We start from the raw sequence: 15,469 nt of genomic DNA, 5'->3' as shown, positions 1-15,469 counted from the left end.
TTAGATATCGCCTTAAATCTGAATAGTCTCGAATTCTTCGCCGAATAACTATATTCACATTGCCTCCAATATTCTTTTTAATATGCGAGTGATAGTGATGATTATTCAGAATAAAGATAAATCACAAGAATAATTTGGAATAGAGTGTCTTTTTAATACTAACTATGATGATGAGATACATCTTTTATTATTCAAACAGAAAAATATTTATTGGGTGCTAAAAGGCCAGCATAAGGGTCTGTGACATCTACTACATCCTAAAAAATATGATCCTAGAAGTATGAATGAAATGTTGGGGCCTTGCTGATTCGTGTACCTTTTGGCGTTTAATCAACCTTAACTTTTACTTACTTAACTTTTAAAACTGTAAGTTTTTTTGGTAAGGAGATATTGCCTCTAAAATAACCATTCAGTACGAGCTACCATTTAAGAAAGACGTACCCTACAGTTCGCTATAAAAAAAGAATCATTTCCACATTTCGGTCACCCAAATCCTCTAATCTCTCTCTTCGTCCCACTCTTTTTTTGAAGAAGCGGCTCTCTGGCCACGCGAATTCTTCGACTATTTAAGTCAGTAAATAAAAAATGTATTTGAACAGTCATATACGTGGCACAGATAACTATAACCTAGCAGTTTGGTACACTTCTCTCTTATGAAGTGAACACAATTGAAACCTTCTAAAAACATTTTGTTATCAATAAGTCTTCAATAATGTGCTTCATGTTGTGAGACTTGGCTAGTGAAATCAGATTTCGTTACCTTCTACCTTCTACAATTCCAGTATTCCTAACATTAGTGTTTTAAATGAACACCTGTTCATATTACCTAAATAAAACAAAAAATCGAAAAACAACAACTTAAAACGCTCAATATTACTAAGTGTATAAAGTGAACAATATAAGAAATCAAGAATAATTGAAGCTGGTTGGCGCCGGATTTACTGTAATTTCAGCTCCTTTGTCTCAACACTAAACTTCTATATTGGATGTTTCCTGTACGTATTTTTAAGATATAACTTTCTTTCTCTTTGAACATTCTCTTCAAAAACTCTGGAACAGATATAAAATCTGTTTTCTCTCTTTTTTTTATTTATGTATTTGTAAAACAAGGAGTTGAGACGCTGTTTGATAATTAACAATCTAACTCAAAAATGCTGTTAGCATGACTATACAATGACCTCCATTCTCCATTTACATTTCTACTGAGTTTTCATTTACATAAATCTCGTTATTTTATTGGCCTAAATTCTTTATTCAAATATTTTCATCGTATCAAGTTATTTATTAATGCTATTTCTTTGTTCCCTGTCCATTGTGTCAATGGAATAATTGATACCTTATTTAAATACATTCAGATATCAGTGGAGATTTGTTAGTTGTTCTTTGAAACAACAATTAGTAACAGTTAAATAGATAACAAGTTTCATCAAGTTTTAAGGGCATTTATTCAAAAATTCATGTCCTTATAAAGGTATTTATCAAACATGGTTAATCATTCATTTCCATGTTGATTTGGTTTAAATTATGGCTAACCTAAAATCCAACCGGAGATTTGAATAATTTAACAACAAAAGCCCTTTATACAAGTTCGTTTGTTTAATGTGGTAATGCTTATTTTTTCGTGCGAATTGAATATTACATTCAAACTTAGTGCTATTCAGAAAACAGTACTTCAGGTTCCTCATCAATTATGATATCAAATTTTAATTTTCTCCATTTTCGTATTTTAGTTATGCTGACTAAACAGATTTTTCCACTTTCTTAAAACGACATTTACTGTACCAGAAAACCTCTAAATAACATAAGAAAACTCACATTTAGTATCATGTTTTTCTATCGTTGTGAAATAAAATTCCACAATTTACGCCATCGCTAAGTACAGTAATTGTTAAGGGCGGTGACCAGATAGAGGCCCTAAAAAGTGATGCACAAATCATTGGAGGACACTGTGTTTTACTCAACTATATTACTGAGAGGTAAAGAAATTTGGTTTATTTTCTACATAGTGAAGGAGAGGATAACATAACGTCTTGCCACCTTGAGTTTCCAGGGAGGACGGGATATTCGAGGACAGAAGATGAACAAACGGTTTGGAATTGGCGAATAAATTCACATGAAAATTTTTGAAACAGAAATTGGCTGAATTAAAGGCAAACGCTGTACTGAGAACTGCTGTAAGAATCGGATGAAATCATTATAGTATCATTTGCAACAAATGAAGTAAAGTACTCTTTAACAAAAACTTACAGTTTAAAATGTTAAGTATAAGGGTTGATTAAACGCCAAAAGGTACACAAATCAGCAAGCACCCAACATTTCATTAATTCTTCATTAATATTTAAGTAATTTTACTGCATTATTTTTCATTAATATTTTTTAGAATTTATTAGATGTCACAGACCCTTATGCTGGCCATTTTCGTCTACAAAATATATGTTCAAGTAGCACTGTAGATTGACTGCAATATCTAGTTATTTATAATAATCAAACTGTTAATTACAGGTTAAAAAGAAAAACGTTATAAAAAAAAAAATTATGAGGCTAAAAAATTCAAAACTTTTTTTTATAAAAAAAAATGTAATACTATGTAATATAAAATAAATAAGATATGCATATTTTTAGGACAGCTAATTATTCCAGGATTTTACTGTAGGTAAAATTAGGGGGACTAAATTAAATTACAATTGAGAAATGAATAATTGTTGTTGAATAATCTGCTTGTTATTAACTGTGTGTTATTTGCGCTCACGAATATTTCGGTAAGACGAATTCAAGACAGTAGCCTACTCTAACTTTGTCTTTTTCTACTTTAACATGCATGTACGTATGTGTGATTTATCATAATTATAACAAAAAAATATTATAAATGAAGTGGCCAGCATAAGGGTCTGTGACATCTAATAAATTCTAAAAAATATTAATGAAAAATAATGCAGTAAAATTACTTAAATATTAATGAAGAATTAATGAAATGTTGGGTGCTTGCTGATTTGTGTACCTTTTGGCGTTTAATCAACCCTTATACTTAACATTTTAAACTGTAAGTTTTTGTTAAAGAGATTTTTGTACCTTTTGGATAGATTTTCCATTTTGTCTATTTTGCAAAGTTACATATCTGCTTTACAGATTTTTTTAAATTTGGAATAAGCAATTCTATCATTATAACCTGATAAGGTGGTAAGTCGGAACCGTAACTACCACTGGAGAGATCTTTTTAAAGAATGATTATAGTTGCGGTCCCCCAAACTATTCTCAATAACAACTTTTTTTAAAAAAGCGTTTTGAATAACATATTTTGAATAACATAGGTATTTGTACGTAAATAGCAAAATTAAACTGCGATTTCAGTACTTCCTTTTAAGAGGAGTAAGAAAAATAAACTGCGATTGCAGTACTTCTAGGCAAAGAGGCAAAGATTTTTTAATCTAACGACAATTCATTGATTTCAATCGGTTCACTCATTGATAATTTAAACGATTGCAGTACTTCCTCCTAGTAGGTGCAAGAGCATAGCAACGTAGACGAGCTTTAACCACTTATTCGAGCTGAATTTTATCAAAATCGGACTAAGCGTTATAGAAATATTGGTAATAATAGTTTTAGAAAGGGCCTTATTTGGGTGGGGCGAACTCCCCTCCTTATGAGGCACGGCGTCGAGACTTGCAAATCTGTACAATATTTCGATTCGAATGACACTTCATTCATGAAAATCGGTTCACGTGTCGATAATTTGCAACGATTGCTATACTTCCCCTTAACAAGTGTAAGAGCTGATCGCCGCTTTAATGTTACGTAGGGGAGCCCTAACCCTATCATCCTACCAAATTTTAACAAAATCGGGCCAAGATTTACAGAGTAATTAGTAATAATAATTTTGGAGGGGGCCTTACATAAAGGGGGCTAACTCCTCTCCCATTCGATGTACAGCGTCGAGACCCCCAAAAGGCACATCTACATAAAATTCCGAATCGAATGACACCTCATTTATGAAAATCGGTTCGCGCGTTTAGGCGCTACGTTGTTTACAAAAAAGGTAACAAAAGCAACAACAACAAGAACAAGAACAAGAACATTTTTTGAAAAAGCCGTTTTTGATCATTTTCAGCATCTTTTTTCTCAAAATCTATCAGATCTGGGTTGGTGCAAAAAAATTGCAGTTATAAAGGAGGGTTTGCCCTTTATTTTAAAGAAAATTTGGGAATTTTATCTTTTATAGAAAAAGAGAAAAAAATTGACAAAGTTGGGTGTTTTTCAACGTTACGCTTTTTCGTACAGTTTTTGACGATCAACCCTTATACAACTGTCCTACCGGACAGTTTTAATTAGCAGATTACTAAAAATTTCAGCAATAGGTAACTTTGAAATAGGAATTACCTTAAGGAACTAGCGCTTCAAGGGTGAAGAAAGAACTGTAATGAGTCTTTCTAATCTTATCTAACAAGGAGGTACAGAAGTCTGAGTTTCTGCAGCTGCTCAGACTGATCTATAATCTTTAATTTACATTAGAATAAAACTACGTCGAAAAAAAAAACCCATGAGTATTACTGTTTAAATATACCTAAAAAATACAGCTTGTAGGTCAAGGGCATTTCAGAAGTAATTGAAAATGAAATAGAAATTTATGTCTGAAAGGTAAATTCGGCAAGCCAATCAATGATTTATCTCTGTGTTGTTAAACACAAATGTGTTTCTCTCATAATTTGAGGCAATTAAAAAGTGGTCCCCATCTCTAATTGGTACCGTAAAAACAAATCGAGATATTTTTCTCAGCAATATATCTTTAATTTTTTTATTAGCTTCTTAATTAAAGCAATTAGCATCTTCTTCTAAGTGATAGTTTAGTTCAGAGATTATTGTGGCCAGTTTAACGCTTCTATCGGCTTACTGTAATTACTACAATTACTCTGTGATTAAACGTGAATAAATCACGAAATACACTGGGAATTTTTATAATTTCACATACTTTAAGATAGGCGACAGTGTAATCTAAATACTGGGCGATAAATCTTTTAAATGATAAATTTTATTCAAATTTTCTTGCCCAACAAGTTGTATTAGTTATGTCCATTCAGTTTATATAGAAATAGTGATTGCTTTTGGAGATAATGTACGAGGGTCATTCAATAAGTAACGAGACAAATTACTACTGCTCAAAAACAGCTAAATTGATCCGTATGAAACTTTCAGGACATAAAGTTGGCAACCTTGCGATGACATCTGATCAGCTGTTCAATTATATTTTGTAAACATAACCTCAAATTTACTCAGTTAACGATGGCGAGTCCGCTCGAGAATTGCACCGTGGAAGAACAACGTGCCGTGATCAGATTTTTAGTCGCGGAAGGTGAGAAAGGTAATAAAATCCACAAAAGAATGTTAAAAGTGTACGGATACAATTGTTTGAATCGTTCGAACGTGGGCGTACAAAAGTTTCTGGCGAGCAACGCAGTGGACGACCGATCGAAGTTGGGACTTCCTCTCTCGAATCTCGGATTGACGCGTTAATTCGGGACAATAGGCGTATCACCGTTGAACTGATAGGTGAAAAAGTAAACGCGAGTGTTGGAACTGTCCATAACATTATTCACAACAAGCTGCAGTATAAGAAAACCTGTGCGAGATGGGTGCCCAGACAACTCACGGACGCTCACAAAGAAACCCGGCTTCAAATCAGTCAACAGTTGAAAAATCGATATTCGACTGAAGGAGAAGGTTTTTTTCAAAAGAATTGTAACGTGTGATGAAACATGGATCCACCACTATGAGCCAGAGTCAAAACGACAAAGACTTGAGTGGAAGCATACGACTTCTCCCATTCGGAAAAAATTCAGTACCCAGCCATCTGCCGGTAAAGTCAGCTTACAGTATTCTGGGATTTTCAGGGGCTAATTTATTGTGATTTTCTTGAAGGCCAAAGAACAATCAACAGCCAGTACTACGGTGACATGCTGGAAAACAAGATAAGACCTGCAATTCGAACGAAACGCCGTGGGCTCGTGACTGAAGGCGTGATTTTGTTTCATGACAACGCCCGTCCACATACGGCACAGCTGACGAAAGAAAAACTTCAAAAAAATCAGGTGCAAAAGTGGCTTCGAGATCAACCCAAAGAATTTTATGCCAAAGGCATTTACAAATTAGCAGAAAAATGGGATAAGTGTTGCTGGGGACTATGTTGAAAAGTAACCAAAGTTTTGTACTGATTCAATAAACCGTTTTTGAGCAATAATAATTTGTCTCGTTACTTAGTGAATGACCCTCGTACTTACTGCTTACCCACTTCATATAATATATTATGTGACATATGTTTATTGATGCACATGTATTAAATGCATAAAAAGGACTACAATATATTCATTAAATTATAACCTGATAGGCTCTCTAGTCAAACTTGAAAATAAAATTCTTATGCAGATAAATTTTCTCCTAAACAATTCTTTTAAAGTTTGCATTCTATTTAGTTTCCTAATATTAAATAAATCAATTAAATGGGCGAAGGAGATGTAAGATTATTCCTAAATTAGTTGTTTGGCTTTAAAAAGGTCTCATTAAATTTATTAGGGAATGTAGTAGCGTAGCCAGTAATTCTGGGCCTTGGTAGCACAAACCATTGGACCATTCCCAACACATGGTGAAGTGTTTTGAAGGCACATACGAGGGTCGTTTGAAAAGTTCGTGCAAAGTCAGAGAGATAGCACTACTGGCGCATATCGAGGTTATGCTTAGTTAGTAGCATCTCTTGGAAGAACACACACCAAGTTTCAGCCAGATCGGTCTATTTCTTTGTGGTTGGCATTCGTTTGAATCGAGAAAGTCGAGTGATTTTCAAAAAATGGACGAAAAAGAATTTCGTGTGTTTATTAAACACTACTTTATGAAAGGCAAAACGCCTCAGGAGACTAAAGAGAAGCTTGATAAACATTATGGTGACTCTGCACCTTCGATTAGAACAGTTTATAAGTGGTTTCAAAATTTTCGGAGTGGCCATATGGGCACAAGTGACGCTGAACGTTCTGGACGCCCTGTTGAGGTTACTACTCCAGAAATCATTGATAAAATCCATGATATGGTGATGGATGACAGAAGAGTGAAGGTGCGTGAGATTGCTAGTACTGTGGGCATCTCGAATGAACGGGTACATAATATTTTGCATCAACATTTGGACATGACAAAGCTATCCGCAAGATGGGTGCCGCGATTGCTCACGCTTGACCAAAAACGAAAACGTGTGAAGTGTTGCAAGGACGGTTTGCAGCTGTTCCAGAAGAATGCGCAGGACTTTAAGCGTCGTTTCGTCACTGTGGATGAAACATGGATACATCACTACACTCCTGAGACCAAAGAACAATCTAAACAATGGGTAACCAAGGGGGAATCTGCGCCAAAAAAGGCGAAGACCGTTCCTTCGGCCGGAAAGATTATGGCGACTGTCTTTTGGGATTCGCAAGGAATAATCCTCATCGACTATCTGGAAAAGGGTAAAACTATTACAGGTGCATATTATTCATCGTTATTGGACCGTTTGAAAACCGTGCTGCAAGAAAAACGCCCACGATTGGCCTACAAAAAAGTCCTTTTCCATCACGACAACGCACCAGCTCACACCTCAGCAGTTGTGGTCGCAAAATTAATGGAAATAGGGTTCCAACTCGTTTCACATCCTCCCTATTCTCCAGACTTAGCTCCCTCGGACTACTATTTGTTCCCCAATATGAAGAAATGGCTGGCGGGAAAAAGATTTTATTCAAACGAGGAGGTGATTGCAGAAACGAATGGCTATTTTTCAGACTTGGACAAATCCTATTATTCGGAAGGGATCAACAAACTAGAGCAGCGTTGGACGAAGTGTATAAGCCTAAAAGGAGACTATGTTGAAAAATAAAAAAGGTTTACCCCAAAAAATTAAGTAGTTTTTATTTTTGCACGGACTTTTCAAACGACCCTCGTATCTATATTTTTGTCAAGTTGTCAAGCAAAAATAGTAGTTCTGGCATTGGTATTTGATTTGTTCTGTGAAACAAATGTTTCATTTTCTTAAAATTCTTTAATTTGGAATGCTTTCTTTAAGAGCACTTATAAAAGCGTTATTTGGAAGGTTTTTTTTTTTTTTTTTTGCTGCAAACTTACCATATTATTTTTTAAATACTTGGTTCAAAGTGTGATTTTACAAATAAAAAATATTTCTAAAAAATCTACCAAAAGAAGCTTAAAACAACTAAAACAAAATAAATAATCAGAAAGAGTCGCACACCACGAGGTTGGTGGATAATAATTCCAAATATTCAGTTAAACATAACTTTTAAGTTATTGTATTAAGTACTAGACAGGGTGTTCATTTTAAGACGGCTCAAATGCATTTCATGCTTAAACGGTTCATCTGAGCAAAAAATGGTAGAGAAAAAATTTGTTGCCCGTCACCTCTAGTTTCAGAATATGTGACTTGATTTTAGAATCCTGCCCGCATACGGAGCTGACGCGCGACCAAAAGTGAGGGTTCGCAGTTGACCCCCATTTTCATATACACAGTTTTAAAGAGTAAAAAAAAGTTAGGAGAGTAACCGGAAACCGTAATTCGATATCTTCAAAATTAAAGGTGCTAGGCCATTTCAAAATCTGGTATTTATTAATCATATTTCAATTTTTTAACTTGTTATCAAAGAGAAAGAAGAGCACGCGATAGATCATTTTTATGTATTTTTTCATCCTCTTTCTACTAAAAATATTGCCAAGGCAGTAAAGCTAGTATTTTTCTTAATATCGGGAAATAAGTAGTTTTCCGAGTGATTTCCTAAGAAAAATCAAATGTTAAGAGCTTTAGATGTTCTCAAGCATACACAAAATGGCTAAAAATTAATTTTACATCTGTTACAAACAATAAGGTTTAATAATTACTTGATAATTTTGGGAGAGTTGCGTTTAATTACCAAAAAAATTGGAAACCACCTGCCACATATTTAAGTGATCAATATCTTTCGTGTAAAGGATCAAACTTATTCCTTAATTTATCAAATAATGCACTTTACTCAACTTGTGCAGCATGTACTGTGCCTTCAAAGGTGCCTCCTCAGATTCAGAGAGCAGTTGATAACCTCCTGGCTAACCTGGCTTGCGAGCTCATCTGATGTCATGGGCGCGCATAAACCTTTTTTTTTTTTTTAATTCTCTCCATAAGAAAAAATCTAGCGGTGTCAAATCGGGAGTCCCTTGCATGAGATCCCAGAGAAGATTGGAGAAACGCAGCTATTATAAAATACCCAGATTGTAAAGAGAGATCAAATTGCTACGAAAGAAGAGAATCAATTTCTGTGAAATTGTAAACAAATAAAAACTATTCCCGTTAAAGAATTTAGACTGTTAATTCGGTTAGTTCTCACGAAAAGCCACCCAATTAAATAATATATTTCTAAGAGGCGTGCACAAAACATTGTCTCTTTTTCAACCAGCTTTTTTCATACATTAACAATAAGAGAAAGTTGATAATATCGCTGGGTAAATTTTCGTTTATCTTATAGAAGAAAGATAGATTGATGAGTCGTGTGATTAGAGTGGAGACCTCCCAAGTCAGGCTGTGGTGTAGAGTACAACTACGTCGCAAGAACAACTTCGGAGGTCGACTATATTTCAACCCTAGGGGTGTATACGGCTGTTAAATGAACATAATAGTTCACTAATAACAAAATATAATTATAAGGTTAGATAAAAAGCTTTTCTTATTTTTTTAAAAATTATTATTATAACCTTAAAACTTGAGAAGGTTAGATATGCCCCTACTTTTTGGTGTTTGTATTACAAAAAAAAAGTGTCAACTAACATTGGCTAAATCGATTCACCACTTAATACTTTTATTTGAACTCTACACCCTCATCTAATAGCTATGAAAATAGACGTGTACAAATACTAAGTATATGTTATTACTCTTCAATATCCGGAGGGACGTGCAACGCTCAAATGAAGCGCGCACAAATGTAGATATAAACATAAGCCACTAACACAGTTGATACTCAATATGTTAATCTTTTGTGCTGCGTCCTTCCCTATCCGCATTAAGATCGTCTCCCTGCTATTATATTATAATATTAGGTAAGTCCACATATTCCCCATTGTTTCTTCACACACACACTCAGACAAGCTAATGCAAGTACACCTCACTAAATATACCCTACCATGAACTTACCTTCTCATTACCTCTTGCTTGTTTCTTGAGCCTGAGGGCAATTTTTAATGATCGGTTCTCTTATACATCTCTCTTTATTATTTTATTTTTTGGTCTTGTTTTCTTTATAGTATTCAATTTTATATTTTTCTTTAATGGGTATCTTTTTTTATATATATGTTCTCAGGGTGTGACTAATTGATTTTAAATTGTATCATGTCAATGCTTGCTTAATCGCCGGCAAAATGGTAACGTGAGTTTTCCTTGATTCACCAAGAATCATCAACTTTCCTTTAAGTGAAAGTTGAATTTCATTCTAAATGTCTTGAGTGAGCTTTTAAGGAAAGTGTATTAAAACCAGGAGTGCCAATAGTAAGTATAATAGTTATCACTGGGATTGAAAAAATAACTGCCACTTCAGTCTAGTAAAATTTATTTTGCCGAGCTTTCGACCTAGGGACTAGGTCATCTTCAGGGCTAGTTTAGAAAGTAATACTATTACATTTCAGGGTTGGTGTGTCTTCTGTCTTGTCTGTTCATGGACTGAATCCCATTGAAACTATGAATCAGTCACCAAAAAGAATGAACAACAATATTAAAGTTATATTCTGGTATTAATAAGTATTTACCTTTATTTTCCATTTTCCAAGGCAGTTTTCCAGGAAGTTCAAATGATGTTTGAGTGGTATGAGAGGATTACAACATGAGTCGGAGTGAGGAGAGAGAATGGCTATGCCGTCAGAGCAAGTGACCATTGTTGTGCTGGAGGAATTTGGATGCATAAAGTGAAGAGAGTAAATAATACTAACCCGAGCAAACATGATTTTAGGATGAGAGAATAGTTGAACTTAAGTATCTACTTAAACACTCAGAATTGTGAATTTGTACAATCTTAAAATTAAGAGGAAAATTAAAGACCTGGTAGGCAGATTTATTGGCCCGGGAAGGTTCTGTGGGACACTTGGTTGGCCCGGAGCCCTGTTTTGGGGTTCCGAAGTGTGCAGAATAGGTCTCAAGAGTGGTGGCTTGCCACCACTGGGCCGAGACAGGCGAAGGAGTTCATCAAAGGTTATTCGCCGAGGTTGACTGCAGAATTAATCCGGCAAGGCCGTGGGGCTATAAGGATGATTGTAGGCCTATTAACTGGCCACTGCAAGCTCAGGAAACATATACATCGCATGGGCCTGGCAGATGATAGCCTTTGCAGGTTCTATCAGGAAGAGGAGGAAACGGTACTGCACGTGTTGTGTCAGTGCGAGGGGCTCGTATGGCTAAGGATGTTACTTCTCGAAGAGGAAAAACCAAGGCCTGTGAGCTTTATCCAAGAGCAGCTCACCAGCATCAAGAGTCTGATTAAAAGGACAGGTCTGGATGGTGAGCTTTAGAGTGAGGGGAGCGACAATAGATCCAAAGGGGTCGCATTGGCGCAGGCCTTGAGGCCGCCCTAGTTTAATCTATCTAACATATCTATCTATCTAAAGACCTGTTAATTCTGGAGAAATAGCAGATAGATAATTAGAAAAGTAGAAAATAGCAGGTAGTATGGAAACATTAATAATAATAATAATTTTTAATAAATACAGAATTTATAAAATCATAGGAATTTTAGGTTAAAATTCTAATAGGGCGGCCCTTAAGGCCTACGCCACTACGACCCCTTTAGATCTATTGTGGCTCCCCAACTGTAGAGCTCGCCCTCCAAACCCGTCCGTTTAATCAGACCTCTTAATTCTGGAGAGCGACTCCTGGGTAAAGCTCACAGGCCTTGGTTTTTTCTCCCCGAGCAGTAACATCCTTAACCACACGAGCCCCTCACACTGATAGAACACGTGCAGTGCCGTTTCCTCCTCTAGGCTATCATCTGCCAGGCCCATGCGATGCATCTGAGCCTGTAGTGGCTAGTTAACAGGCTTACAATAATCCTTATAGCTCCACAGCCTTGACGGATTAATTCTACAGTCAGCCTTGGCGAATAGCCCGTTATGAACTCCGTCGCCTGTCTCTGCCCTGTGGTTGGAGTCCTTTAAGTTGTAGATAGCGTCGTTTAGTTCAGTTCTTTTAAATTTAGGGTGGGGGTTCCAAGAAAGTCTTCGGTCTAAGAAGCCCAAGGTAGCGGGCGACGTTCACTACTGGTATTCAATTAAGAATGATGGAACAGTAATACGACGAAGAGTGGAGGTGATGTTTTGAGACTTAGTTTCATTAAGTTTAATAGCTCATTTCTGGAACCATTGTTATAATGAGAAGAGGATAATTAACATTAACACCTGTAATGTAAGAACCAAATACAATTATGTATTTACCCCTAATCTACTTTAATCTATTATTAGTTCCAAAAATGGAAAACTTGGCATTAAATTAAAAAAATATATATAAATTGAAATTAGCCATAGTTTTTATTCCTCTTAAATAGCAGCTAGCTGCTAGACAAATTTATTATAAAAAGTAATGCCTATTTTTTCAGGTGGACTTTACACATTAAACTGTAAACAAACTCATGGCTTACAGCCGTCAGCAGGAGTTGCCTTTAGAAAAAGAAAAGAATAAAAGAAGTTGAGGTTTGAATCACAATGGAAAAGATAAAATAAGATGGATTCTTAAATTGTAAGTAAATGTAATAATTTTGCATTTAAATATTAATTTAGGAGCAGTAAACCAAACTCTAAAACTTTTTCAAAATACATTATGAAACTTATTGAAATTAAAAATAGAAGTTAAGTTTTAAGCTCTCAAATTGTAATTCATACCTTAAATTCCAGGCACTCCTGGTAAGGTTGGCAGCAAATTAACAATATAGTGGCCAAAAAGAACTAGAACTATCCATGATTCGGAGTCGCAGCTCGCCTTAAGTCAGACAATTAGCCAGGAAGTGGTAGAGATCACAGACAACACAGCATCATCACCTGTTGACACTATTTCACCTTAATAGCTCGAATTTTAGAGAGAACCAGCTAAGATCTTAGCTAAGTTTAAGTTCGCATTGCCTGGAAATATTGTTAAACTCATCTCTCATTTATTTAGACAAGACTAAAACCTTAAGGGGTACAACATTGTTTTTAACCTAAAAACATCTTTGCTTCACCAGAAGGTTTATTTTTTTTGTTTTGTTTCCTCTTTAAGTTTGCTAATTAGGAAATTAAAAATTTCAAGCCTAATTTTGCAGTTAAATGATTAATATAAAAACTAAAGATACACCAAAATAAGTGGCGGTGATAATATTAAGAATGTCCTAACTAATGTCCACTTAAACACCTAGTACCAGGTATTAACGTCGCACCTACTAATAATGAAGTATATATTCTAAATAGGTTGTAAAGTGTATAATTAACACTTAAAAAGGACCCGATAACTAACTACTGTAGAGAGACGCAAAACACGCACCAAGATTACATAATATTTCTGTTGGCTTGTAATGTTATAAATTTAATGAGGCTGCTTAGTTGTGAAGTAATTGCCCATTTAATATCATATAAATTTAATTCAGTTATAATAACCAGGTTAGATAATCTGAGTCCCCTCACATCTCTCGGTTTCTACCATCCAAAAGTTTTATTTAAAAAAAAAAAAAATCTACTATAGAATAGCGTTTAAATTAACTTTAACATAAACAGCTTAATATTTTAATATTTAATGTGCAATAATTGGAAAAGTTATTTAAAATAATTTAGTTTTTAGAGTTATCCATATTAATTAGATTGGAGATATTGATTGTTTATGACGAGTTCATTTCTTAAATACCGATTTAAAATAATATTAAAAATATAATACATTGAAGGCGCCATGGGAGCCGAGCGGTTAGAGTAAAGCTAATATGTATTGTTGTACTTGGATTCGATTCCCCTTCTAGGTGTTGGATTTTATGTACGAGGGTCGTTTGAAAAGTCCGTGCAAAAATAAAAATACTTAATTTTTTGGGGTAAACCTTTTTTATTTTTCAACATAGTCTCCTTTTAGGCTTATACACTTCGTCCAACGCTGCTCTAGTTTGTTGATCCCTTCCGAATAATAGGATTTGTCCAAGTCTGAAAAATAGCCATTCGTTTCTGCAATCACCTCCTCGTTTGAATAAAATCTTTTTCCCGCCAGCCATTTCTTCATATTGGGGAACAAATAGTAGTCCGAGGGAGCCAAGTCTGGAGAATAGGGGGGATGTGAAACGAGTTGGAACCCTATTTCCATTAATTTTGCGACCACAACTGCTGAGGTGTGAGCTGGTGCGTTGTCGTGATGGAAAAGGACTTTTTTGTGGGCCAATCGTAGGCGTTTTTCTTGCAGCTCGGTTTTCAAACGGTCCAATAACGATGAATAATATGCACCTGTAATAGTTTTACCCTTTTCCAGATAGTCGATGAGGATTATTCCTTGCGAATCCCAAAAGGCAGTCGCCATAATCTTTCCGGCCGAAGTGACGAAACGACGCTTAAAGTCCTGCGGATTCTTCTGGAACAGCTGCAAACCGTCCTTGCAACACTTCACACGATTTCGTTTTTGGTCAAACGTGAGCAATCGCGGCACCCATCTTGCGGATAGCTTTGTCATGTCCAAATATTGATGCAAAATATTATGTACCCGTTCATTCGAGATGCCCACAGCACTAGCAATCTCACGCACCTTCACTCTTCTGTCATCCATCACCATATCATGGATTTTATCAATGATTTCTGGAGTAGTAACCTCAACAGGGCGTCCAGAACGTTCAGCGTCACTTGTGCCCATATGGCCACTCCGAAAATTTTGAAACCACTTATAAACTGTTCTAATCGAAGGTGCAGAGTCACCATAATGTATATCAAGCTTCTCTTTAGTCTCCTGAGGCGTTTTGCCTTTCATAAAGTAGTGTTTAATCAACACACGAAATTCTTTTTCGTCCATTTTTTGAAAATCACTCGACTTCCTCGATTCAAACGAATGCCAAACACAAAGAAATAGACCGATCTGGCTGAAACTTGGTGTGTGTTCTTCCAAGAGATGCTACTAACTAAACATAACCTCGATACGCGCCAGTAGTGCTATCTTTCTGACTTTGCACGGACTTTTCAAACGACCCTCGTATTTTTTAATGTAATGCCATGCTTTCCAGCTAGGGACTAATAATAGTTTAATATAGATTAGGGACTAATAATAGATTAATATAGATTAGGGGTAAATACATGATTGTATTTGGTTTTTACATTACAGGTGTTAATGTTGATTGTCCTCTTCTCATTAGAACAATGGTTCCAGAAATGAGCTATTAAACTTAATGAAACTAAGTCTCAAAACATCACCTCCACTCTTCGTCGCATTACTCTTCCTTCAGTCTTAATACCAGTAGTG

General features: G+C 35.5%; 1 protein-coding gene and 1 long non-coding RNA gene across 2 annotated transcripts in view; one reads left to right on the top strand and one right to left on the bottom strand.

The window, feature by feature from the left end:
* The window catches only part of LOC141461445 (uncharacterized), a 244,966-nt gene that overhangs the window by 148,283 nt on the left and 81,214 nt on the right, over positions 1-15,469 (bottom strand). The gene's annotated exons all lie outside the window — the stretch shown is intronic.
* LOC141461078 (uncharacterized) lies at positions 499-13,716 on the top strand. Its single transcript, XR_012462586.1, has 3 exons — positions 499-995; positions 12,618-12,757; positions 12,913-13,716. It is a non-coding gene; the product is annotated as an uncharacterized lncRNA (long non-coding RNA).

This window comes from Rhodnius prolixus, unplaced genomic scaffold (genome assembly GCF_049639745.1).
Source record: "Rhodnius prolixus isolate KJV_2025 unplaced genomic scaffold, Rpr scaffold_6, whole genome shotgun sequence".
Classification (NCBI taxonomy): domain Eukaryota; kingdom Metazoa; phylum Arthropoda; class Insecta; order Hemiptera; family Reduviidae; genus Rhodnius; species Rhodnius prolixus.
This window is presented reverse-complemented; position numbering and strand designations above follow the sequence as displayed.